Consider the following 25,410-nt stretch of genomic DNA (forward strand, 5'->3'; position numbering starts at 1 on the left):
GTTCTCTCCCCATTGCCTCCCAGACACTCCTAAAATGCCCCTAGGAACTGCAACACTCTGTGGAACATGCTCAGAAAAATGTTAATTTAAACCTCTCTTCTGACTTCAATCTCAGCCTATAAATTCTGGCTGGACTGACTGGTGAGCTCCTAGCAGTCAATGCTTGGCTTGATCAGTAACAACAAAGTCGGAGACCCACAAACCATGATTACTTATTTTTTAAACATCCCCAACATAGCTGTGAGCTTGGCAGACACAGATACTTAGTTTCCTTCTTTTACAGACCATGTATTGAGTTACATCAACTTCCCAACCCCCTAAATGTCCTAGGAACACAGTGTTTATGCAGTTATTCCAACCAGTACAGTGTGGATGGTGTCATTATTATCAGCTTCTGGAGGAGCCATAATCTACTGACAGCTCTTTGTACACACTGAGCAACAACACGTCAACCAAGGTCGAGCCAGTCTAGCAAAAAGTCACTAAAAAAATTCAATTAATTTTCAGTAAAAATGCCATTCCCATGGTAGATATGAAGTACAATGGATATGAAGTTCAAGCACAGTTTCCACATGTGAAATGAAACAAGGACCCACCCCCCAAAAAAGAAAAAAAAATAGAGAGAAATTCCAAGCAAGGGCTCAGAATAACGAAGCAGCTGGGGAAAGTCACTTCTTCAGAAAGTGCAAGACTAGGAAGCAGGCCCTTCCTCCTGGATTTAATTGCTGCTCAGCGGAAGCATGACATAGATTTAAGTGTGGGAATCCAAGAGGTAGAGGGGGAACTTGTTCAGGGTGGTCTGAGGGAGACCGGCCAGGAGTAATGGGGCTGGAGCCAACCAACAACAAAAAAAAAATATCCCAACCAATCGTGAGGAAAATATTTCCTCCTCAGAAAAGGCCGCTTGGCCTCCCCAGGGAACGGCTGGAAGACTCCCAGCCTGAGTCATTCGGAAACAGCTTTTACAAAGCACTGTAGGGTGTCCCAGGGGAATGGTCTGGCCATGACAGGAAGAAGCTTCATGACCAAGTGGGTCTTTTCCAGCTCCAACTCCCATGATTCCTGGATCCTTCTGATCCTTCTGCTTCTTTCCAACTCACCGGGGCCGGCGTGGTTGTGGCAAGAATGCTGTGATCCTCCAGTCTGAGCACTCTAGGCCTGGATGGAACTGCGAGGGGACTCTGGCTGAGGCCTCCCAGCTGCAGCCTCGACTTCCACGTAAACAGCTCCACCAAGGAGACGGCAGACGTCATGTCAAAGGATCTGCGCCAGCCCAGGCACCCGCCACTCGTCTCCCTCTCAGGTCTCTACATCTTACCTGCTGAAAACAGGCCCTCGTGCCATCTGCAAATGAGATTTGCTCCTAGGAGCCAGGAATAATTAAACCTATTCTGTGACGGGAACACTGGAAAGGCCTCACGTCCCACCGCTGGTCAGCGAGCGGAGCAAATGGATTGTACCCAATGCTGCGTCTGCTTAACCTAATTATTAGGCTGTAAGAAAGAGCCCTAAGTGACACAGTCACCCTCCTGTGTAGCTGTCCTTTAGGAGACTGTCCCTGAGGGCAGTCCAAAACTTCTCCATGACTTCCTCTAACCTCCCGGAGGCAGCATGAGCTTGGCCTTGTTGGGTCACTCATACTGGGAGCGGGTGTCATTTTCTGGTGCTGTTCGTCACCCGCCAAACATATTACATTCTTGTTAACTATTCACTTGATTCAGATTTCTGGAAAACCCCTGTCTAGAAATCTCATCTTAAACCAGAAAAACCTCCTTAATGTATCAGATTAGATTTTAAAAACACGTTTTTTTTCTGTCTGGTTTCAAAGCTTTTGCTGGGTGGTAGTGTTTATGTTGGCACACCCATTCACTACTATTATATAATAAAGTGCCTCAAAATAATGATTTATTACTTCTCATGATTCCTGAGGTTGGCTGGGCAGTTCTTCCACTGGTCTTGCCTGGGCTCAGTCATGCCCTGCATCCAGCCAGGACATCAGCGCTGGGAGCCCCATAACTGGCAGTGGCCTATCATTTGGCACCCCTCACTCTCCTGGAGGCTAGACCACTTCCTTACATGGAAGTCTCAGCCGTGTTTCAAGAGGGTAAAAGTGGAAGCTTCCAGCTCTCTTGGGGCTGAGGCTCTGAACTTACACAATACTTCTGTCACATTCTATCTGTGAAAGCAAGTCAGAAGGCCAGCCCAGACTCAAGGGATAGGGAAATAAGACTCCAATTCTTGATAGCAAGAGCTAAAAAGAATCTGTGACCATTTTTAATCAACCCCATGTCATTACCTCCCAACTGTGCCAGAGTGACATGAGTTCTGGGACATGGTCACAGTCCCCAAGTCAAAGGAGATCCCAGCACAGAGACTAATCCTCTTTCTGACTCTTGAAGAACCTTTGCACACATTAGTATGCTGAAGTCTCTGAGGGGTCCTGTCATAAAAACAAATCCTGTTTAACTTTGTATAATCATTAACAAGTCTGTAGAAGCGAAGGAAGACCATTTTCCTATAGCAACATTCTGGAAGACCAGTCATGGATCCCAGATTTTTGAACAGTTCTAGTTTAGCATATTTTGTCTTATTGGTCTTATGAGATGTTCCAGAAATGTCACATACATATCCAAATTACATTCTAATACATGGAAGTCTAACACCATGGAGCAAGTTCTGAGTCAGGGTTATTGGACTGATGATCATCCCAGTTACCCCTCAGGGAATTAGACACAAAGAAACCTTCACTAAAAATCATCTTGATTAGCCTTGGAAAACATTCCTGAAAGATACACACACAAAGCCTTAGCATCTTTTTCTTCAGCTATGATAGTTTTGAGCATTTACAGAAGTCTTGGTTCCTACAGAATGAATGTTGAGATGCACTCTAATGAAACTTCCCAAGTTTCAACTTCAGTGACAACAGCAAAACCACAGAGAGCAGGAGGCTAGTGGCTTTTCTTCCACAAGGCACTCAAGAGCCACTAAAGAACTACTTCTTACCTGTCTGTTGGCCATGAACCTGTATCCTCCCATACAACTTTTGGCTCAATTGGAAAAAAAAAAAAATCATCCATCCTCAAAACCAGGTTCTCCAGTTTTTGGTAGCCAAAACAGGAAAAATAATAATACTCTTTTCATGAGACCCTGATGGTTCCAATAGAGGGTGACCAATTCATATGAGGAGGGCCAAATCAAAGGTTTGGGTCATCATGACAAGAGCACTCACAAGACCATAGCCATCGAGGGCAATCTCCTTAAATTCAGGTACCAAGTCTGCATGGAGAAGAGGGCGGCACACAGTGAAGGCACACTGTGATGCTGAATGCCAAACCCAAGGGTAAAAAAAGTACCCTATTTACTTTGGCATTCACTCTTGTATTGGGGACAGTGACTGACAAAGGGAACACAGAATTTCATCGGGCTGCTTGGAATAGTTTTTCTCAGAATTGATTACTCTTACACTCACTCACTAAAGAATAGTAATTCAGCCAAAGATACACAACAGTCAGTGGCCAATTTACTAAAATGGACTCAAGAGATCCTCTCATTTCTTTCTGGGTTGTCAGATATTTTAATCTTTATCTTGTGTTGCAAAGTTGATGGGGAAACATGTCCTTCTCGAAACCTGACGGCAATTTCAAAAGATGGAACAAAAGTGAGTCTACAGAAAAATGGGGAATTCCATGGGAAAAAAAAATACTCCATAAATGATGAAAGAGGAAGTGGAAATTCCTAAGGGAGAAAGAATGGTGAGTACACTCGTTAGTCTAAGTGATAAACAAGGTGACTGCTTGTTCTGTAGCAAAAGACACATGAAGAGCCTTTCTGAGAATGGATCAAACCAAATATATATATATGCAGCATTTTGGTTTTTGTTTTGTTTTTTGGTGGTGTTGGAAACTAAACCAGGGCTTTGGGTGTGTTAGGTGAAGGCTCTAAGCTACATCTCCAGCTTCTATGTGTAGTTTTGAATTTAAGCAGTTAGAGGTCAGCCAGTCCAAGATTTGGTGAGACAGCAATTGACCTACCATTGACCTCTATGAGTCACTTTCAGCTTCTGCTCCTAATTAATCTGAGCAATGGCCCAAGACCTGGGCACCATGTTAAATTTTCTTCCCCTTTATCAATGCAGTGATTCCATCAGGAACAAAAAACAAAGAAACAAAGGGATGGAGGTTAGCTGCATGATGTAATATGGGGGAAACCTGATGTCAACTTATTACTTTCATTCCCTTTCTCAATCCATGTACTGAAGGTAACTAAGAGCAGGTGTGCCTCTCCAACAGGGCCAAAGGCATCCACAATACTGGGGGACAAATATACTGCAGAGAGGGTAAGGAATCAGGAAAACATAAATACAATCAATTCTGCATGCTACTGAATATAGCTAGACATTTCCAGAAACATAGAACACTTGGGGCTTGTTGGAATAAAAAAAAAAATAGAGAAAAACATCGTATTTTATGTTTTTGTTTTGGTTCTGGGAATTGAACTCCAGGGCACTGAACTACAGATCCAGTCCTTTTCTTTTAAATTATTGTTATTTTTTAATTTTGAGAGGGTCTCACCAAGTTGCTGAGGTTGGCCTCAAACTTATGATCCCCCTGTCTTGGCCTCCCAAGTCACTGGGATCAAGACATGTGGCACACCTGGCTATTTTTTGTGTGTATATGTATCTGTGTGTTTGTATCTTTTTTTTTTTTTTTGAATGGAGCTGAGAATCAAATCCAGTGCCTTGTGTATGTTAGGAAAGCACTTCACCACTAAGCTACATCCAGTCCATACTTTATGTGTAAAATTGACCACCAACATAAATCAAGTCAATTTCCCCTTTAACAAGGTATTCATGGATCCTATAGTATCACCAGTAAGTCACTTAATGCAAAGTATTGTCTTTACCAAAAGGTTGTAACTTTAGAACTTTGAACCCCATGCAGGTTCTCTAAGTTCTAGTCACCATTCTACACCTAAATTGTTACTACAATGGTGGGATGCTTCGTGGGGGGCTTGGATATGAGTCAACAGAAATGGTTCTGCCACAAACGGTCTGCACTTTTTGATGTTTGTATGGGAGAGATGTCAAAAACAGAGGCAAGGCCCTCAGGAGGCTCAAGCCTGACCTCTCCTGCCTGCCTTCTCAGCAATTTATTCACCCATGTCTCAATCACCCCAAACCGTTCACTGCTTCCTGACCATACGCTGCACTTCCATGCCTCCTCTGCCCACATTCATCTCTGTCATTGAGAGTCCCCATTCAATGCCACAGCTCTACAATACCTTTTCCAATGGTAGATTTAATGGTTTCTGCCTTTGTCCCTAATATAATTGGTTCACCACAGTGGCAGTGACTTCTCTACTTGTCCACAGATAGCTAGATCGGAAGCTCTTTAAGGCCAGGGACACCTTCCTACTCTTGGTTGCCCTAGCATCACATAATAGCTCCAATCGAATCCCACAAGAGTGGAAAAGCCAACAGGCTATCAGGGTACATTTGTTGTGTTCTGATGTGAAGGCTTTCACATTAGCATAACAGAAAGAAAGAGAAAAATCCAGCACAGAGTTCTTTCTAAGGTCCACTAACAGTGCTGGATTCCACCTTCTTTCCTTCCCTAGGAATTTCCCCAACTAATGAGGCTGGCTCTGTTCAAACTTGGCTGGCCACAGGTTTCCAACAGATTTTTTGTTTTCTTCCAGACCTGATTGCTTGGAAAAAATATCGTAATTTCCTTGTGGGCCTACTTCTGTGGGCTGATTAGCACTGAGGAAACTTCAACCCTATAAGGAGCCCTGATAAGGCCATTGTTCATTTACTCTAACAGTTTGTCAGGAGTTGTTATTAAGGCATGTGTCATTTGGGGAACAACATTTAGACACATCTCAGATTCTCCCTCCAACTTCTTTAACTTTTTAGTATCAGTAGTGTCTGCTTTTGAGAAACCCAACCTTGGAGAGTTATCAACCCAAAGCAAGCAACTTGACACAGACGAGGGAAGGCAGACCCAGGGGTGCCCCTTCTTCAGGTGCAGAAAAGAAATCTTGGCATATAAAGCCCTGCCATCGCACATCTGTGCTGAAGAACCATTTTGTGTCACCATCGTAATGGGCCTGACGGCCTTAGGAAGTAAACTGAGCTGTCTTAAATCTCTGGGAATTAGTGTGTTATATGTGTTCTAAAACAGACTGGGGTTTCAGGGGCTGTTTCCAACTTCCATGGTATTAAATTTCCTTTTATTCTTCCCAGCACCACATTTCCAATAAGCCCTTAAAAAAAAAAAAAAAAAAACTTACCCTTAGAGAAGCATACTTTGCTATCTTAATAAAGTCTTCCAATCCTTAGGAGATAAGTCACCATATTTTCATTCTCAAAAATATTAATTTTATTCCCTCGAAGAATCTTATGAAAATATTTGTATTTCTTGCCTGAGTTCCCTGGGAGGTAAGCTAAAAAACTAATAAAGGATACTTCCAACCTTACAAAAGACAATACATATTGGAATATGGAAATAATTAAGACTCAAGGAAAAAAAAAAGTCAAGCCCCCAAAGCAAGAGCCCTCTAACTAGAAAGTACCGTCCAGAGGCTCTCGCCTGACTTGTGTACGTTAGACATTATTCAGGGTCATGGGATTTTAAATCAAGAAAGTAGGTAAAAAAAAATTGAAGATCCTATAAATGGTAAACTAATAGATGAGGATTCACTCCCAACAAAGAATTCATAAATAGATTCCATTAAAATAGCATACTCTGCAAAATACCAACTTTGGTTTCTTCTCAAGAAATCTGATTTATCCATTTGGCAAGAATATATTTCATTAGGAAAACATTCACTAATTCAAAAAGTCAAGTCCAGATGCAGGCAGGAAGAACAGGGATGCACATGAAGGGAGGAGGATAAGGTTTATTTGGGGGCACACACTGCATTAGAAGGGCCAGTGGGACATTAGGGGAAGGTGCCCAACAGACAGTTGGCTTCAGGGGTCTGCAGCCTGAAGGAGAAGTTTGATCTGGAGAGCACCAGCTGTGGGTGGCAGCAGAGCTGCCATGGAGAGGGCTAGATAATTCAGAGAATGCAAGGAGATGAGGGAGAGAAGGGGCCAAGGAGTACATGGGATCAGTTATTAAACAGAAAACAAAAGGAGCCAGCCAAGTGAACAGGGAAGACCTATCAGGAGAGAAGAAGCAGATAAGAGGCATTTCATGAAGCCAATGAACATTTTATTATGGGCCAGCACATTATTGTGCTTTATTCTTCTAACAGAGGTAGGTACACCTTGCCTGCCTGCAAGGGTGCCTATAGGCCTGGATGAGATGGGGCAGGAGTGCTCATGGGGTAGGGCTGTGGATGGCAGCTACAACCAAGAAGCCACCTAAGAACTTCTAGCTGTGATCTCTTTGACATGTCTATACCTGAGCTCTTTTTAAAAAAATTATTTATTTTAATTAGGTATATATGACAGCAGAATGCGTTTTGATCCATTGTACATAATTGCAACACAAGTTTACATTTCTATGGTTGTACACAATTTAGTGTCAAACCAAATATGCAGTCAGACATGTACTTAGGGTAATGATGTCCATCTCATCCCACCATCTTTCCTGCCCCCATGCACCCTCCCTACCTTTCCTCCCCTTTGCCCAATCAAAGTTCCTCCATTGTTCCTAGGCCTCCTCGCTCCTCATTATGGACCAGCTTCCACTTATCATAGAGAACATTCAGCCTTTAGTTTTTCGGGATTGGCTTACTTCACTTAGCATGATATTCTCCAACTGCATCCATTTACCTGCAAATGCCATAATTTTATTCTCTTTTAATACTGTGTAATACTCCATTGTTTATATATATACCAGAGTTTCTTTATTCATTCATCTATTAAAGGGCATCTAGGTTGCTTCCACAATTTAGCTGTTGTGAACTGAGCTGCTATGAACATTGATGTGGCTGTGTTACTATAGTATGCTGATTTTAAGTCCTTTGGGTATAGACCGAGGAGTGGGATAGCTGGGTCAAATGGTGCCATTCCAAGTTTTCTAAGAAACCTCCATACTGCTTTCCAGATTGGTTGTGCCAATTTGCAGTCCCACCAGCAAGGTATGAGTGTGCCTTTTCCCACACATCCTCACCAACATTTATTGTCTGTATTCTTTTAGCTGCCATTCTGACTGGTGTGAGATGAAATCTCAGAGTAGTTTTCATTTGCATTTCTCTAATTCCTAGAGCTGTTTTGAAGTGTAAGATAATTTTATATGTAATTAACAGTTAATGCATAGATAACTATGTTCATATATAATCACATAATTGGTATGACTCTACATTATGTGCAACTAGAAAAATGAAAAGTTATACTCCATTTATGGATGATGTGTCAAAATGCTTTCTACTGTCATGTATAACTAATTAGAGTAAATAAAAAATAATTTTAAAAAATAAAATACAGAATTATGCATTCCACCAACTTTTCTAGGAAAATGAAACAAGGCCACAGATATCAGAATCATCATTTTCACAATTGACAATATTGCCTGAATTTAAGAACACAAACAATTCACAAAAGAGAAAAGAAAAACAAACTGTTATTCAGATTTTGAAAAATACTCCATTTCATTAATAATAGAAAGCCAAAAGTACTTGAAAGGGTTAAAGAAAGAAGGCTGCCACTAGAAGGAATATGAAGGAAGGGGAGGGAGAGGAGTTAATGATGACCACCTTCTGCCCATCCCCTTCCCAATCTGTTATTTAACAGGACTCTGTACACTCTGTAACACAACTGCTGCCTTTTGCATAAAGTTTTTTAAAATATTTTTTTAGTTGTTGATGGACCTTATTTATTTTGATGTGGTGCTGAGAATCGAACCCAGTGCCTCACACATACTAGGCAAGTGCTCTGCCACTGAGCCACAACCCCAGCCCCATACATAAAGTTTTATTGAAAACACACACACACCAGTAAAAATTAAAATGAAATGCCACTTTCAACTCATAAACCAGCAAAGATTTAAGAATCTTAACTCCTTACCAATCAGGGTGTCATAAAATAAGCATTCTCATATACTACCAATGAGACTTCAACTGTCCTGGAATATTTTCACATCTGAATAATGCCATTTATAGAAGTATATCTGAAGTTTTATATATAGTCTTTAAAAAGTAAAAAGAAAATAACTCAAATGTCAAAGACAGAAAGAAAGTTAAAGTAATTTAGGACATACGCTGTAGGATAGAATATTAAACCAGTCAGACATGGTTGTGCACATCTGTGGTCCCAGCTACTCTGGAGGCTAAGAGGATGGAAAATTCAAGGCTATGATGGGCAACTTTGTGAGACCCTTTCTCAAAATAAAAAATAAGAATTGTAAAACACACACACACACACACACACACACACAAAATGGAATATTACTCAGTCTTAAAGAAGAATGAAATTGTGGCATTTGCTGGTAAACAGGTGAAACTGGAGAATATCACTCTAGGAGAAATAAGTCAATCGCAAAGACCCAAAGGCCAAATATTTTCTCTGATAGGTGGATACTAATTCATATTAACGGGGGAGGGGAATAAAGATAGTTTGGATTAGAGGAGAGTGAAGGGAGGGGAGGGAGTATGGGGTTAGGAAGGATAGTAGAATGAATAGTACATTATTACCCTATGCTCATATATAATTACATAATTGGTATGACTCTACATCATGTGCAACCAGAAGAATGAAAAGTTATATGCCATTATGGATGATGTGTCAAAATGCTTTCTACTATCATGTATAACTAATTAGAACAAATAAAAAATAATTTAAAAAGATAAAAATAAGGGCTAGATTGTGGCTCAGTGGTAGAGTGCCCACAAGTACAAGTCCCAGTACTGGAAAAAAAATTGAAATGCTTTTTTTTTTCTTTTTGAACAAAGAAGAAAGGAAGACATGGAGAAATATTTATAACATAATAAAAAAGGGAAAAAAATCACCAAATATAAAGTTGCAGACAAAGCTCTACCATGTGAAAAACAGAACATGAAAGAAGAGGTACTCTTAGAAATTTGGCCATTACATTAATAGTGGTGGCCCTAAAAGGAAAGATTTTGTCTCATGCATGCTTATGCTTTTCTGTATGAACACGGGTTCTTTGGATAATTGGGGAGGGGCACATACAAATATCTTTTGGCAATTCTAAGTATGCAAGGTCTAATGCTTGGCTCTGGAAGGGTAACAGTGTTCAGGAGCACTAGGGAAGATCAAAGTGTGACCTGTGGGCAGATGCTGTAAGCAGACGAGCACACAACATAGACTATCAGAGCAGCTCAAGAAAAATGTAACTGGTAGGGGTCTGTCACAGTGACTTTCTCTGCAACCCTCTCTTATCAAAATACCTACCAGTGTCCAAATGGACAGACTTATATATACCTGATGTAGGCTGTAAATTGCTCCAAACTGGTGACCCTGACCTTGAATAATGAGGAATCCATGAAAGCACTTGACTACTACACCTCACATTGTCTTTCCAATCCATACTCCATGAACACGATGAGAAAAATAGACTGAACTTCAACTGAGCCAGGGATGCGGTCTGAGAATGAAGCAAGGAGAGAGAACTGCGGTGGTGAAGCAGCAAGAGGGAACCAGCTCATTAGAAGAGTCACACTAGATTTCTAACAAAGGCAAAAAAGATGACCTGAGCCAGTGTCCACTTCCTAACACAACTTGGCTATCTAAACAGAACAATTTGGATCAAAATCAGATAAATCTCCAAGTGCATCTGAGCTTAGCAAAGAGCCGTGAGAGTTTTTTCACAGACTGTTCTGGGATGGCACAGTAAGGTGCAAAGACTGGAGACGGCCCCATCCTTATAGGTTTCCTGGTACCCTTGTCCTGCACTTTGTGGTAAGTAGCTGGCCTGTGGCTTGGGGGATGCTGGTGCTGAGGCTGTCTGGAAGGACAGGACCACTGTATGACTAGTGGTTCCGCCCCATGTGAGAGCACAAGAGAGGGAGAGATTTCAAAATCGTTATTGTGGTGACTGAATTGATCCAAAAAGGCAATGCAGATTAAATCAATATTTAATTCAGAAGAAGTCAGTTTCAGTTAGGAAGTCAGGGGAAAGTTTTAAAGAGCAGACAGGGCAGGATGTAAGAACTTGAGAGGTATATTATTACCCCCTTTAGTGGCAAGCAAGGATTGCTGCAGTTTGGCATGAACAATTATTTTTTAAAAAGTGAATACTAAATAAAAATGTATACAGTATTTACCTGCCTATGGTGGCAAGCTTCATATAAAAGCACACATGCTATGCTCTTCATAGTCACAGTCAGGGGAATGTCTCCACACTATCCCAGGGTATGTTCACTCAGCTGAGTTTATTAATATAAAAAAGCTTCCTAGGTGAGGATGATGGTATGTCATCATGCAGGTGAAAGGACAATAGCAATAACCAACTGGAAGTGAATCACTGTACTGGAAGATTTGCACACAGCCTTTTTCACAGACATTCCATCACAAAACTATGCTTTTATTGACATGAGATCCAGAACATCCCTGTGAACTAATCCTATCAGATAGAGGGACAGAATTCCTTGTGCAACAATCTATCAGAAAGAGCACAAAAACGCAAAGCAAGACAGATACATGGGTCGCCATGACCCAGGAGACTGGTTCATCTAGGAGAAAATGACTTATTTGCCCCCAGTGAATCAGCACTTAGTTCAGTATAAGAAATTTGGGAATATAGTCCCAGGTCTTCTGTAACCAGGATTTCTTATCAGAAGAAAGACAAGCTGTCAACATACAGGTAATGAAAAGTAAAAGATAAATAAGAACTGCATCCACTTTATATGTCTTTAATGTACTTTAATTTGCTTTTGTTAAATCTTGAAAATTGCTATCTGTGCTTTATTATTTTCCTATCCAGAAACCATCTATTTGGTCCAATTTACCTTCAGTAAGGGGAGAAAGTTGTTACACTTCTTTTATTAAGTGCTTGTCCATTTCTATTAACTGCTTCCAAACTGATGGTATAGTGGATTCTAGGTGTGATACTAGAATTTAGGAACATCTATATCATAACGGTTAAGCTACACAAAGGAAAGCTGCCTTTGTTAAAGATTCTCTTTGGGACACTTGGCCACTAAGCCACATCCCCAGCCCTATTTGGTATTTTATTTAGAGACAGGGTCTCATTGAATTGCTTAGCACCTCGCTTTTTCTGAGGCTGGCTTTGTGAACTCACGATCCTCCTGCCTCAGCCTCTGGAGCTGCTGGGATCTTTAAAGATTCTTCATAAGACTTGAAAGTGGCTCCCACTTAATGTGGAGATATGAATTCTTGGATAGAGCTTATAACATGGGGAAGCAGACTCTCCCACTTTTGCTCATTCTGGAAAAGTGTGAGGATAGCAAGATATAAAAATTATAAACAAGATATTTGCACTCTCTTTTCTAATACTAATGCTTTAAAACTTGCTGTGTATTTTTCACTTACAGCACATTTCAGTTTGGGTATAAAATTTTCATCTGAAATAACTGATTTGGTTTTAACGTTGTAAAATTTGCAGCTGAAAGAATAGATTTGCATACCCAAGTTATTTCAGATACACCTGCAAGCTTTCCAATAAATAAACTATTGTTCTAAATTTTAAATAAAATAAAATTACAGTGCCTCAGTGGCCACATTTCATGTGTTCAGTAGCCATACATGGTAGTGGCTACCAGATAAACCTCCACTCTGTACATTTGGTCAGTCCCAGTAAGAATTCCCCAGGTGAGGAAAGACTGTCCCCAGTCCACTCAGGAAGAAAACCCACCAACTCCTAAGGATGTGCTCTTCTGACAAGGGAGTACCCCTTGCAGGGTCACCTTCAGTCTATTCAAATTATCTTCTCAGACTCCAAACTAACAAAAATATAAAAATCTGTTGTAAAAGAAAGCTCAACAAGCTAAAGGTCAAACTCTAGGGATTTTAAAACTGTGGACATTTTTTTGAGCCCAATTCTCTGCCTCCTTTCTTGAGTCCAAATTTACAAGCACATTTATTGAGATTCACTAGGTGTTAGTTTCCTGTGCCTTACTCTCCATACATCATTGACTCTCCTAGCAAGCCTGTGAAGTAGGTGAAAGCCAGAGAGGGTGTCAATAACTTGTTCAAGGTCACACACCTAATTATGGGGGTAGAACAGGAGTTTAAGCTCAGAAAGTCTGACTAGGTTTTTTTTTTTTTTTTTAAAAAAAAAAAAAAAAAGCCTGGCAGTACTGCCAGTATAAGTTCCCTTAAACTAACCACACACCCAAACTCCCATTTTTCAAAACCTTACTACAATTTTCACTGAGCAGGCAGGCAGAACAGAGCAGGTATTGCCCTGCCATTTTTCCAAATGAGGCACAGGAGGGGAGATGTTTGCCCTACAAGGCATGATGATGAGTGCCTGGAAGAGCAGTTTCTCAGACTTTCTATCCAGTGACCTCTCCATCAGACCCATGTTAGGGAGCCAACCAGGGGAGACTTGTTGACTATCTAACACTATATACTGTCCCTCTTACCTCAATCAATCTTCCAAACCACCCAAGAAGGAAGAGATCATCCACAGGTAAAGAGATCTGGAGTGCCATGGAGTACAGACAACTGACACCACACAGCCAGCTGAGATCCCAGGCCAAGTGTGTGTCCAATAGAGGGGGATGCCTCCCTAGGATTGCCAGATGTCAAGGGTTTCCTTAAACTGCAATCCAGAGGACACTTCCATCATATTAATGCAATGTAAATAATAGGAAATTGTCTGTAATTCAGATGCCATTAATGCAGAATGTAAGAACAAGAGTGCCTGTCTGACCTGATAATAAAGTCTGTATAGGATAAATTCACAACTTAAAACATAACAATACAAGAAACAGAAGAAGCTGGTTTTATAATTCTTCAGAGAGAAGGACTTAAGGGAGATTGTGACTTGGCTGCTGAAGGTGCTGCAAAATGTAAGGACTTTTCTCCAGAGCAGGGTCAAACAGGGTGACCACCTAGGATGGGCAGACTCGACCATCGCCAGCATACATGCGGAACACAGGTTCACTTAACTTGGGTGCCCAAGTTAAGAAAACAGGCAACGTGGCTGTTAGTCCTATTCCCAGCCAAGTGACAGTGCCTCTGAATGAAAATACACTCATTCCCCTCAGCACAAACCTGTCTCTGTTGAGAATATCTGTACTCATGGAACAATGTGAGCAAAAAATGTGCTGACAGGCACCTGGAAATTCTGGAGCTAAACAACGCATGGCAAAGTCATGGCTGGCCAAATTTTAAACAGGTTTATGAATACTTGGTTCAAAAAAAATCACATGTAAAAAAATTCCCTTATTTTTAACATACAGGAAAAGAGGTGCATTGTTATTGATAATCTTTAGTAATAGGAAACCAGCTTCTCCCATCCTCACTAAATAAATATAAAGGAGATATTTAAAGATCATCAGTTGGATATAGTACCAACGATTAACCTGCTCAGGACATCACTGGTCTCAGGTCAGCCCTCATCTTCCTATGAGAATGAATTCGGCTCTAACCATTTTATAACTCACAAGAGTTTACAGATCGCATTAAAAAAAAATAAAAAATAAGTCCCAAGCTTCCTAACCTAACAATCCTAGTTTTTAGAACATTGTAGTAACACTCGAGAAATCAATAACCCAAAACGTGACAAAACAGCACATTTTCCTTCCCCAAAATCAGTAAGTCAAAAAGATGGCCTTTCTACAAACACAGAGATGACTCTGTGTAAAATCCTCTGCACAGCTGCTGGCCCTCCTGGAGAGGCGCTTTTTTTTTTTTTTTTTTTAACCTAATCAGACTTTCTGGGCTTACATTCCTGCTCTACCCCTATAATTAGGTGTGTGACCTTGAACAAGTTATTGACACCCTCTCTGGCTTTCACCTACTTCACAGGGTTGCTAGGAGAGTCAATGATGTAAGGAGAGTAAGGCACAGGAAACAGTTGGTTCAGAATCCACACATATCCGGGGTCCTTTGACTTAAGCTCATCCCCATGGGTGAACGAGGTCTCCAGAGTCCCTGGTTGAACAGGCTTTTGAGAAACAGACTTGGATCACATTCTTTAGGGACAATTATTTAACTACCCATTGTCTTGATTTGCACTAAAGAATATATATAGCCAGATGATTACTCAACCCTTATTACTAGTGTTTTCCAAAAGCAACTTATAAATTAAAATCTATTCAGTTAATACAAAACACCTCGTGGTTAACTTTTTCTAACTTTCATTTTGGCAATCCTTCTGCATGAAAACTATCAACAAGTAATAAAATTGGGTAATTTGAACTGGCCTTTCCTACTTCCCCTTTCTGAGAAATATGATAACCCATGGTAAAATGGTCCCAGAAGAAGTTCAAAAGGAAAGACAACTTAAATTCTACGAAGGCCATTTTTGAGAGCTCTGAAACCTCTTCTTCGTAAATGGTGACAAAACAATGTCAGAATTGAAGCACAGAAATTATAGCATTAAATTCAATACTATATTCAATACCATTCATGAAACTTCACTGGGTCCTTTATAGCCCTGATGCATGCACATGCAAAAGGAGTTTCTAACCTAAATATATGAGTGCTTATCACATAGGGTCCAAAAATTTGAAACTTGGCATCTTTCTCAAGTAGGAAGTTGCCACCCACCTAGAAAGTGTTTCCAAACAATCACCAACAATGAGGATGTCTGATTTTAAGTACTTACGTATTTATAGTTTTGCAGGAATACAGGGAGGTCTCAATGAACAACTTCAGAAAAATGCCACCTAGAGGAAAAAATGAATGAAAGGTTAATTTTAAAAAAAGAAAACACACACAAAAACAACTTACCATGCAGTTTTATGTTTATTAAAATAAAATATGTGATGTTTCTTCAAATATTGGTTCTCACACTAATAGTTCAATTTGCCTTAGAATATAGCCACTGCTTTCTGGGTACAGTGAGGAACTAAAATGCAAGGAAAGAAAAAACAAAAAGAAAACTGAAAAAATCCCAAAATATCTCTTCAGCAGTGCTTTGAAATTTTAAAAATAAATAGAACAAATTTCTGATATAAGATACTATAGTTAGTATTTGTTGAAAATTTATTATACATCTTGGACTGTTTTAGGTTTCACAATACAACCTTTCCAGACAAGCACTGTGTCCACTGACAGATGAGGACCTTCCCCAATATCACAAAGATCCAAGGTTTCCGAATCATGCCCTTTCTCTCCTACCGCATGGTATTGCTCAAGTGCACTTTCTACTTTATCAAGTGTAAGCCATTACCTCCCCAAATACCCACATGCACATTTTCTATAATCAAACTTTCAAATGGTGCCGACAATGAAAATAAGTTAATATCAAGCTATAAGTAACCACATTTTTTCCTGATAGATTAGCATTGGTGCTACTGATATTAAACTAACTGTTCCTGAGGTTGAGAAGCACACTACATGGCTCAAAGGCTCCTCAATCTAAAGAAATCATAACACTTTTGAAATAACTTGAAGACATTGCACAAAAGTCACTAGGTTTCACTTTCTCAAAAATAAAAAATAAATACCTAAAAAATATGAATTCTGAACACATAAAATCCTTTGTTACAATAGCTCAGAGAAACTATAATTTTTTTTCTAAAATGGTTCTTTGCTGGCTAAATTCTAAGCATTTCCCACAATTTCATGACCAATATTATTTTATATGGACATGGCTTCTGTGAAATCACTAGGATTATTATGAATGGGTCTGTTATAAATGGAGTTCTTGATCAACATTTCATTGCTTCCAAAATGAGTCACAGAAATTCTTGAATCTTACTACTGTTCAAAATCAAAGATAACATTTAAAAGAATTGTTTTTTTCTTTGTACACACATCATGAGCAAAGCTCCCGACAAAGATTTCAAAACCCTAGCAATAACAAAGAAGGCAGGGTGGCATACTGATTCCTACCTAAAGTTTTCCAAACTCATATGGATGTTAAAAGCATTTCCTAGAATAAATAAATTTGACCCACAAGCTCTGAAGAAAAAAGACATTTAGAAATAAGTTCTTTGTATCATGATTAAGCTTTTTTGACAAAGAAGTCAAATCTTGTGACACTATCACAGCAATATGAAAGATTAAACCAGCCAGTTCTTTTACTGAATTTGGTTGGCAAATAGTGTGTTATTTTTATATTCTTTAAAAAATATGCCATTTCTGGGCTTGGGGCTGTAGCTCAGTGGCAGAGCACTTGCCTAGCACGAGTGAGGCACTGGGCTCGATCTTCAGCACCACATAAAGATAAACAAATAAATAAAATAAAGGCATTCTGTCTGTCTACAACTACAACTTAAAAAATAATATGCCATTTGCAGTATGGAGATTCCTCAAAAAAAAATAGGGATGGAATCATCATATGACCCAGCTATCCCATTCCTTGGTATTTTCCCCAAAGATTTAAAATTTCCATACTATAGCAATACTGCCACCTTAATGTTTATAGCAGCACAGTTCACAACAGCTAAATTATACACGCCACAATTTCTTAATCCATTCATCTATTGACAGGCATCTGGGTTGATTTCATTAAACACACACAGAGACACATATATAAACACTATACACACACACACACATGTACACACACACAAAAATATATACATAAATATGTATATATATAAATACACACACACTGGAGTTCTACTCCACCATAAAAAAGAATGAAATCATGTCATTTGCCTGGAAATGGAGAATACCACGCTAGGTGAAAATAAGCCAAACTCAGAAACTCAAAAGGTTGAATGTTTTAGTAAAACAAAGGAAAGGGGGGAAAAAAGATAGGATATAATTAAGGTAAAGGGAAGACCAGTAATGTAGAAGGAGATGGAGCAGCAGAGTGGAGGGATGTGTAATGGGAGGCAATGCAGAATAAATTCTTAAAAAATCGTGTTATATGCATATGTAAATATACCACAGAGAACTTCACCTTCATGCATAAGGAAAAAGAACCAATCGAATATAAATAAATAGTTGAGCATAATAAAGTCTAGTAGAGCAGAGGAAGGAGAACAGAGGAGGGAGGGAAAAGGGGGGATCATGAAATTGAATTCCATGCATGTATGAGTTTGATGGGATAAACTCACAAAAACCCTAAGGTGGGTAACTAGTATTATCCCCATCTTAAAGATAAAGAAGCAGGCACCGAGATGTTTAAAGAACTCTCCAAAAATTACAAGACTCAGAAGAAGTAGTTAAGATCCAATTCACACACATGATCACACTTAATCCTAATAATGATAAAATGCAGGCAGGGGGAGAGATTTTTAGTTTCATTTTAAATTTGAGGAAAACTGTAATTCTGAGGAGTTCAGACTGACTTCTGCAAAGTCACACTGCAATTCAGGAACAAAGGTCAAGAACAGAACCTGGCACATCTCACTTCAAGTCTAGTATTGCTTTTATATTTATGGATTTGGGGGTTAGATTCTATATGTAACTCAAGAGTGTGTGGTACCTTTAATCCCTGAGAAGACACTTCTGAATTGTCTTGACACGTTGAAGCAACTACAAGAACATTAAGTATAGCTCACACTGAGTTACTAACGTTGCCATGTCGCTATTTCCCATTTTTCATGAAATTATGTTTTTTTCACTTAATGGTTATCAAATATACAGGTTTATATAGAAATTGGAAATATTGGTCCTCATTTATTATTGTTTCACCTTCATTTTTGTATGTTATTGCTCTGTGTTGCCATTTAAATTATTTATAGCCCAATAAATGCAGGCATTGTTTATTCCAGCAAGCTTCTAAGTAAAATTAAAACCACTGTGTTTCTGCACATTAAGGAGTTAATAAGTTTTTACATCCCATTCATCTCCATTTGGGTTGCATGCCCTCCTGTTCCACTTCCGGAGACCAGGGGAAGAAACAATAGCTGCCTTTTGAGCCTAAGCACAGCACCCATGTGACAGGCACTGGCACTTATTTATTGAATTGAGTTGTGGAAAAACAGGAAGCAGAGTTGTAAGACCCCTTTCTCAGTTACAAATTTCCAAGACTTGAAATGTCCCAATTTGAATCGTTTCATGTTACTCAGTAAAACCAGAACCAAGGAATGAAAATGACTTTGGAAGTTACAAGGGTAAATCTCAGCCTAATGAAAAAAGAATTTTGTAATAAACAGAGTTGTCCCCACAGTGGTCCAGAAGTCTCAGTAACTGTACTCAAACAGGAAGAATGCTTTCCTGAACCCAACGTGGCTCCCTACATCCATCCATGGCAAGCATGGGAGTTCCATGGAAGAGCACAGTGTGTTATGTGGCACTTTTCAATTCATTTCTCAGTAGAACCCACTATGAGTAGAAAGTGGATGGGTGGGGACAGACATCATTATTATTCCCATTTTGGGGGGTTAGAAATTTAAGCAACTTAGGCTGAATCACACAACTAGTAAAAGTAAGAAGTCGGGCCTCAATCCAGGACTTCTGACTCTAAAGGTCAGTGCATTTCCAGCGAGGCTGTTTACCCAACAACCAAGAAATTATGACTTCAACCATTATATTTACTCAGTATGGACAGAGGCAGGGATGGGCCCCCATGAAACAAAGCATGGGGGTGAAGAGCAAAGGATATCGGCTAACAGCAAAATATCTAAACTCACCAAGAAGAGCCATTTATATTTTTGGTAGGAAAGTTCTCTGAGGCTCTGTTCACATGGGTCAACTAAAAGAATGATTATCCAAATCCTACTTTAGTGTGCTTTGTCGATACAATAAACGTTTGGGGAAGTTAGTCCACATTTTAAGGGCAGTTGGAGGCAATTCAATAAACATAAAAAAGCAGTGGCTCGCTTCTGCACCCAAAGCATAAATTATGCCTTAAAGATTAGGCTGGTAGATAGTAAAGGAAAAAGGAAGGGGGTGGGGGTCACTTGAAATACATTCCCTGGCAACTCTTCCAGGACAATCTCACACTTGAATCTGACAACAGGAGTTTAACACAAATGGGTCAACCATTGAATGATTGTTGAAGCTTGCAAGATTTTCAAGGAAAGACATAAAGGTGTCGAATTTCATGAACCTGTCTACCAAGCACAGAAAGTGGCAGGTTGCCAAAGGCTGGATGGTGTTCACTCATGTGAGATGCTGGGAACTTGAACCTCTACAATGCCTGTCTTCCCACTTAACCACAGTGGTGAATGATTCATTTCAACTTTCCAAAGACCTCATAAACTCTAAGTCAGATGCTGCTAATCATAAAAACTTCCTTTTACTCAATACTCTGTGATGCAACATTACAGAATTGACATGAAGCCGTCAGAGAATACGTTTTAAATGTAGTATCTGGGTGCAAGAGAAGAGCCGATAGATATGCCAACAAGTCAGATTTAATTACGCTGCATTTCAGTGTGCCAGGTTTGTGCATCAAAATGTTACTATTGTTATTTACATACAGCTGGTACCATGTTCATACACATAAGTGTTACCCCTTTCCCAATATCTAGTTATAAATCTAAGAAATTACAGGCTCCTTGAGAACAAAAGTAATTCTAGCTTACTCCTCTCTACTTCAGTCTCTTGCCCATAATAGTGTGGAGCACAGGACACAGAGGTCAGAAAAGTATACTGAATAAACTACAGGTGATCACAGTAAGAACATTCCCTACAGAATGGCAGAAAAGGCAGACTATGGGAACAAGAGAAATACTGGATTAATAGGAATGGAGAAGATCATTCAGCAAAGATGACAGCGGGAATTCCAAATAAGAAGAAAGCACAGGAGGTAGACATGAATTAGCAGGCTGTAAAGATGCATGGGGGACGAGTTACCCTGCACAATGCAGGGGGAAAACTTAATTGGGGGTGTTTCCAAAACACCAGCATCCATCCAGACCAGCCTCTGTGAACTTCTTCTGTCCCAGAATAGCCTTATAACATGGGTGGCAGAAGAGGGTGACAGAGGCAAGTGTGCAGTTAAGGAGCTCTTCAGGTAATTCTGAAAAACTCTCCTCCACATGACAGTGACTAAATATTGTTGCTTTTTTCTTTTAATCTCAGATATAGATGTGTGGTCATTTTGTAAGACCAAAACTATTGTGAATACTGTCAAGCACCAGCAAAGCATGAGCCACATAGGACATACCAACAACTTGTTCAAGAACTGATGACTTAAGATGGACAGGCATTGGTCATTACAACAAGAAGGGTGCATGCAGCACACGTGGGGAGTGGGCCAGGGTAGACAGGGAGCCACAGAAAGCAAGGGGCACTATAAGTGTATCTGATAAGCCCTCTCTTTCACAGTTCTTCACCATCTGCATTCCAAGTCTAGGCACAAACTTTAAGTAATAACAGACCAATGTTTCTGAAAAACAGATAATAAGATTACAAGTAAAAATAAAGAATATTTGCTCATTTAAAAGATTTCCAAATAGTTATTTATGGACAAATACAGACCAAAATATGTATTTTGCAAGTAAGGACCCTGCTCCCAAGTTAGCTATCAATTATAAACCCCTTCAAGCTCAGATACAAACCTGTGCATTGCTTTCCAAGGGTTCTGATCATGTCAAATGTTTATGCCATCGCTATGTCTCCATTTGGAAGTGTGTCATCGTCACAGGCAAAGCTCACTAAAGGGGCTTCACCATTGAAAAAAGCCAATTCATCCCTTGGGAAATGCCTTTCCTGTAAGTCTCCTGAAACCAAAGGAAAAAACCCAGGAGTTTCTGCATCTAAGCAAGGCCAGCTCTAAAGGTGTTTGGACTACCAACTCGCCTTCCTATTTACCTTTTTCATTATCATACAAATGCATAAAAGCATTTATCTGTCCATCATTCTATTCCCTCTCTAGTCAACAATATTGACTGGGTACCTTCTCCCTGTCAGGCACAGCGAAGATCACGACAAATGAGCATTATTTGCTCCTGCGATGGAATGGATTCTCTCACATGGCATCAGGCTCAGCAATCTCTAGGCACCTTTTGCAACTCTCTATAATAACCTGTCTGGTATGAAGGTTTGGTGGCCATTGTTGACATAGCAATGCCAGAGATCACTGCTCTCTCTTCTGGAAATATCTATATCTTAAGTTTCAGTCTACACAATCAAACTCTTTGAGCTTTTCTAAAATTTGACATTATATGAGTAGGTGAGGCAGAACTAAAAAGGGGATCTGCAATTATACTGGAGGGAGCCTAGAAGTCCTGCATCATTTACATGCGAGTAACAGTAGCTTCTGAGTGAATTTCAGGAGAAATAAAATCACTTCAAATATTAATTACATGAGAACATTGTGAATAAGTTTTTACCACTTACATGTCAACAAACATGGAAATATCATGACAGAACAAAGGGTACATGAACTTTTAATAAAACATTTTATAAAGCTTATGATAATACTTTTTGCTCAATAACGTACAGTATAATTAATCAATAAAAATAAATCCTAAAAACACCCTCAGCAATGGAGCCCTATGAGGCCCACTTAGTACCAATCGCTACCTATATGGAAAACAAAAGCAAATCCACCGCCCCTTAAGAAAAGGGAGAATGTTTCCCATCACAAATCATGGTGTGGGCTCTCCTTCTTCTGTGACCTGCTTTGATTCCAAATCCGATATCATGTTCTCCAAAACTCAGTTTTGAGGTCTTAAGGCATCTGCCTGCATAACTATGTTACCTCTGCATCCTTCCTATTCCAGACATGAGACTCATGTCTCAAGACCCTCGTAGGGCCAGCTTCCACCAAAGCCTCCTCTGCACACCCTTTTGCTTTTGTCTCTCTCAGGCCTCCTCCGAGCTCATGCAGCCCTCTTACACTCAGCCTTGTGTGATAACTATGAACTCTGGCAATAGCCCTGTTATATCCACACTGAGCAATAATTATGTGCTTATCTGCCTGTGTCAAGTCCATTCATCCATCTTGAGGCCAATATTAACAAACTATGGCTATTAACAAATGACCCTAACTCAGTCCTTTGACTAGTAAAGACTAACAGAGAATGAAGCAGCCACTCCAGATCATGGACATTTACATGGCTCATCCCCTCCTTCATTCCAATGTCATCTCCTCCTCTGACCACCCTAGATGAAAGAGTGGCACGCTCCACGTGTCCCTGGTACTACTGCCTAGGCAGTACCTACTTCATCTTCCCCATGGCTCTTACCACTGCCTGATGACATCCACAGAGCCAGCTACAAAGACAGGGAGAGGGGACTATATAGAAGAACAGAAATAGACATGGGTATTATTTTAGAAGTTAATGGTTTTTCTATCTGCTAGACCATAAGCTCCATTAAGGAATGGCTATTAATGTATTTTGGCCTGTGAGATATAGATCTCTCTTATCTGGAATAGTACCTGAGAAAGGACATGTTCTCAGTGAATACCCACTGGTTTTGACCAAATTAGAAACCCAGAAACATAAGATCAGATAGAAAAGGGAGGAAAATTTGCTCAGCACAAATTTGATGTGCCCAGCTGGGCCACCGGGCAGAAGGGATTCCAGCAGGTAACTGGTCTGAAACTTAGGAAAGAGAGCAGACAATTAGTTTGGAAAATGAACAACATAATGGAAGTTGAGGAAAGCCAGGGGTAAGGGTGACTGTCAAGTGATTGGCCATTGTACAGTGAAAAATAACAGCATATACCTTGTAGGGATGCGTGTACTAAAGGAGTCAGTACATATGACACATTTGATCTCTCTCTTCAAGGCTTAACCAAATAACTACATAGTAAGTACTCGATAAATGCTTATGGAACATATGAACACCTTTTAATACTGCCAAGACTACTTTTAGTGCCAAATGATGAGCATTTGGGCACATAACATTATACGAGGTTCTGTTTTTCTTCTGCAGGACCTTGAGTTACTCTAGTCTGTTCAAAGTTTAAAGAGATGCCCCAGATTATTGACACTGTAAAAAATGCTGCATTACTCTTTACTACCTTGCAGGGGGGAAAAAATACAGAACTTAATTTCCTAGAATGGGACATAAAAGGAAAAAAAGCATTCCTATGTGATCCATGACTATCTACCACAATAGGCATAAACACTAGCATTATGGATTTAAACTCAAGTCCATGAGGAGAAAAACTTCTTGTCACAGACTAAAAAGTAGTGACAAATGTGGCATTGGAGCTAAACTCAGAGGATGAGTTAAATGTAAAGGTCCTGTTTCAAGAAGAAAAAAAAAATACTGGTTGGCTTAGTTGGTCAGCTTTTAAGTTTGCAAATAACTATAGCTTAACTAAAAATAAGCACTCGATGTCAAAGATGGGGAAATAAACAGCATGACGGACACCCCACTTAGAAGAGGTAGTCAAGGAGATCAAGGTCAAACACCAACATATCCATGACTGCAGCAGGGTCAGGAGCCTGTGTCAGGTGCCTCTGCAGAAAAGGCCTTCCAGTGGAGGGACTCCGAAGTCTTGCTGGGTAGGGCCACAGAGGAAGTAAGCAGAGCTCTTCATCAGCTACAGTCAGTGTATCTCTGCTTTTATTCATTTACTTAGGGTACAAGGGATTGAACTCAGGGGCACTCAACTACTGATCCACATCCCCACCCTATTTTGTATTTTATTTAAAGACAGGGTCTCATTGAGTTGCTTAGGGCCTCACTTTTGCTGAGACTGGCTTTGAACTGATCCTCCTGCCTCAGCCTCCCAAGCCATTGGGATTACAGGCATGCACCACTGTGCCCAGCTGCTTTTTTTTTTTCTCCTGTTAAAATTTCACTTAAATTTTTGAAGAAAAGATTCACCATTAAAATACACACACACACACACACACACACACACACACACACACACACACACACACACTTTGGAAGCCACTGCTCTGGGGCAAATTAAGTCTATGAAGAAAAAAATCACAAGGTTTAAAATTCTAATTTTTGTGTCCATCTTTACAATTGGCTCAAGAATGTCTTGAAAGCCAGGACTGGTGTGCAGGCCTCTAATTCCAGCAACTTGGGAGGCTGAGGCAAGGGGATCGTAAGTTCGAGGCCAGCCTCAGCAACTTAGCTACCCTATCTCAAAATAAAAAAATAAAAAGGGCTGAGGATGTGGCTCAGTGGTAGAGCAACTCTGGATTCAACTCCCGGTACCAAGGGGGAAAAAAGGAAAAAAACGAACAACAGCAACAACAACAACAACAACAACAACAAAAAAAAAAAAAAAAAATATATATATATATATATATATATATATATATATGATGTTCTGGTGGGGGCAGGTTGGCATAGGGATTCAGATGTGAGGTTTAGCATTTTGAAATGTTTGAGTTTTGTATAAGAGAAACAAATGTTTTTCTCATCAAAAAAGTGCATGAGATACTTTATTTCCAACTACTTAACTTTTCTGTTTTTCACATAAAAAAAAATCCAATTGCTTCTCTGGCAAAGATGAAATTCTGCCAAGGCCTCATACA

The 25,410-nt window shown here is 39.8% G+C and overlaps 1 protein-coding gene across 2 annotated transcripts in view; it reads right to left on the reverse strand.

Moving 5' to 3' along the window:
* The window catches only part of Lhfpl2 (LHFPL tetraspan subfamily member 2), a 147,694-nt gene that overhangs the window by 61,018 nt on the left and 61,266 nt on the right, over positions 1-25,410 (reverse strand). For both annotated transcript variants that reach the window (XM_078044173.1, XM_078044176.1), the window contains one exon: positions 15,711-15,771. The gene's annotated coding sequence lies outside the window, so the exon portion shown is untranslated. The remainder of the gene's footprint in view (positions 1-15,710; positions 15,772-25,410) is intronic.

The sequence above is a fragment of the Ictidomys tridecemlineatus genome, chromosome 1 (assembly GCF_052094955.1).
Source record: "Ictidomys tridecemlineatus isolate mIctTri1 chromosome 1, mIctTri1.hap1, whole genome shotgun sequence".
In the NCBI taxonomy this organism is placed as follows: Eukaryota; Metazoa; Chordata; class Mammalia; order Rodentia; family Sciuridae; genus Ictidomys; species Ictidomys tridecemlineatus.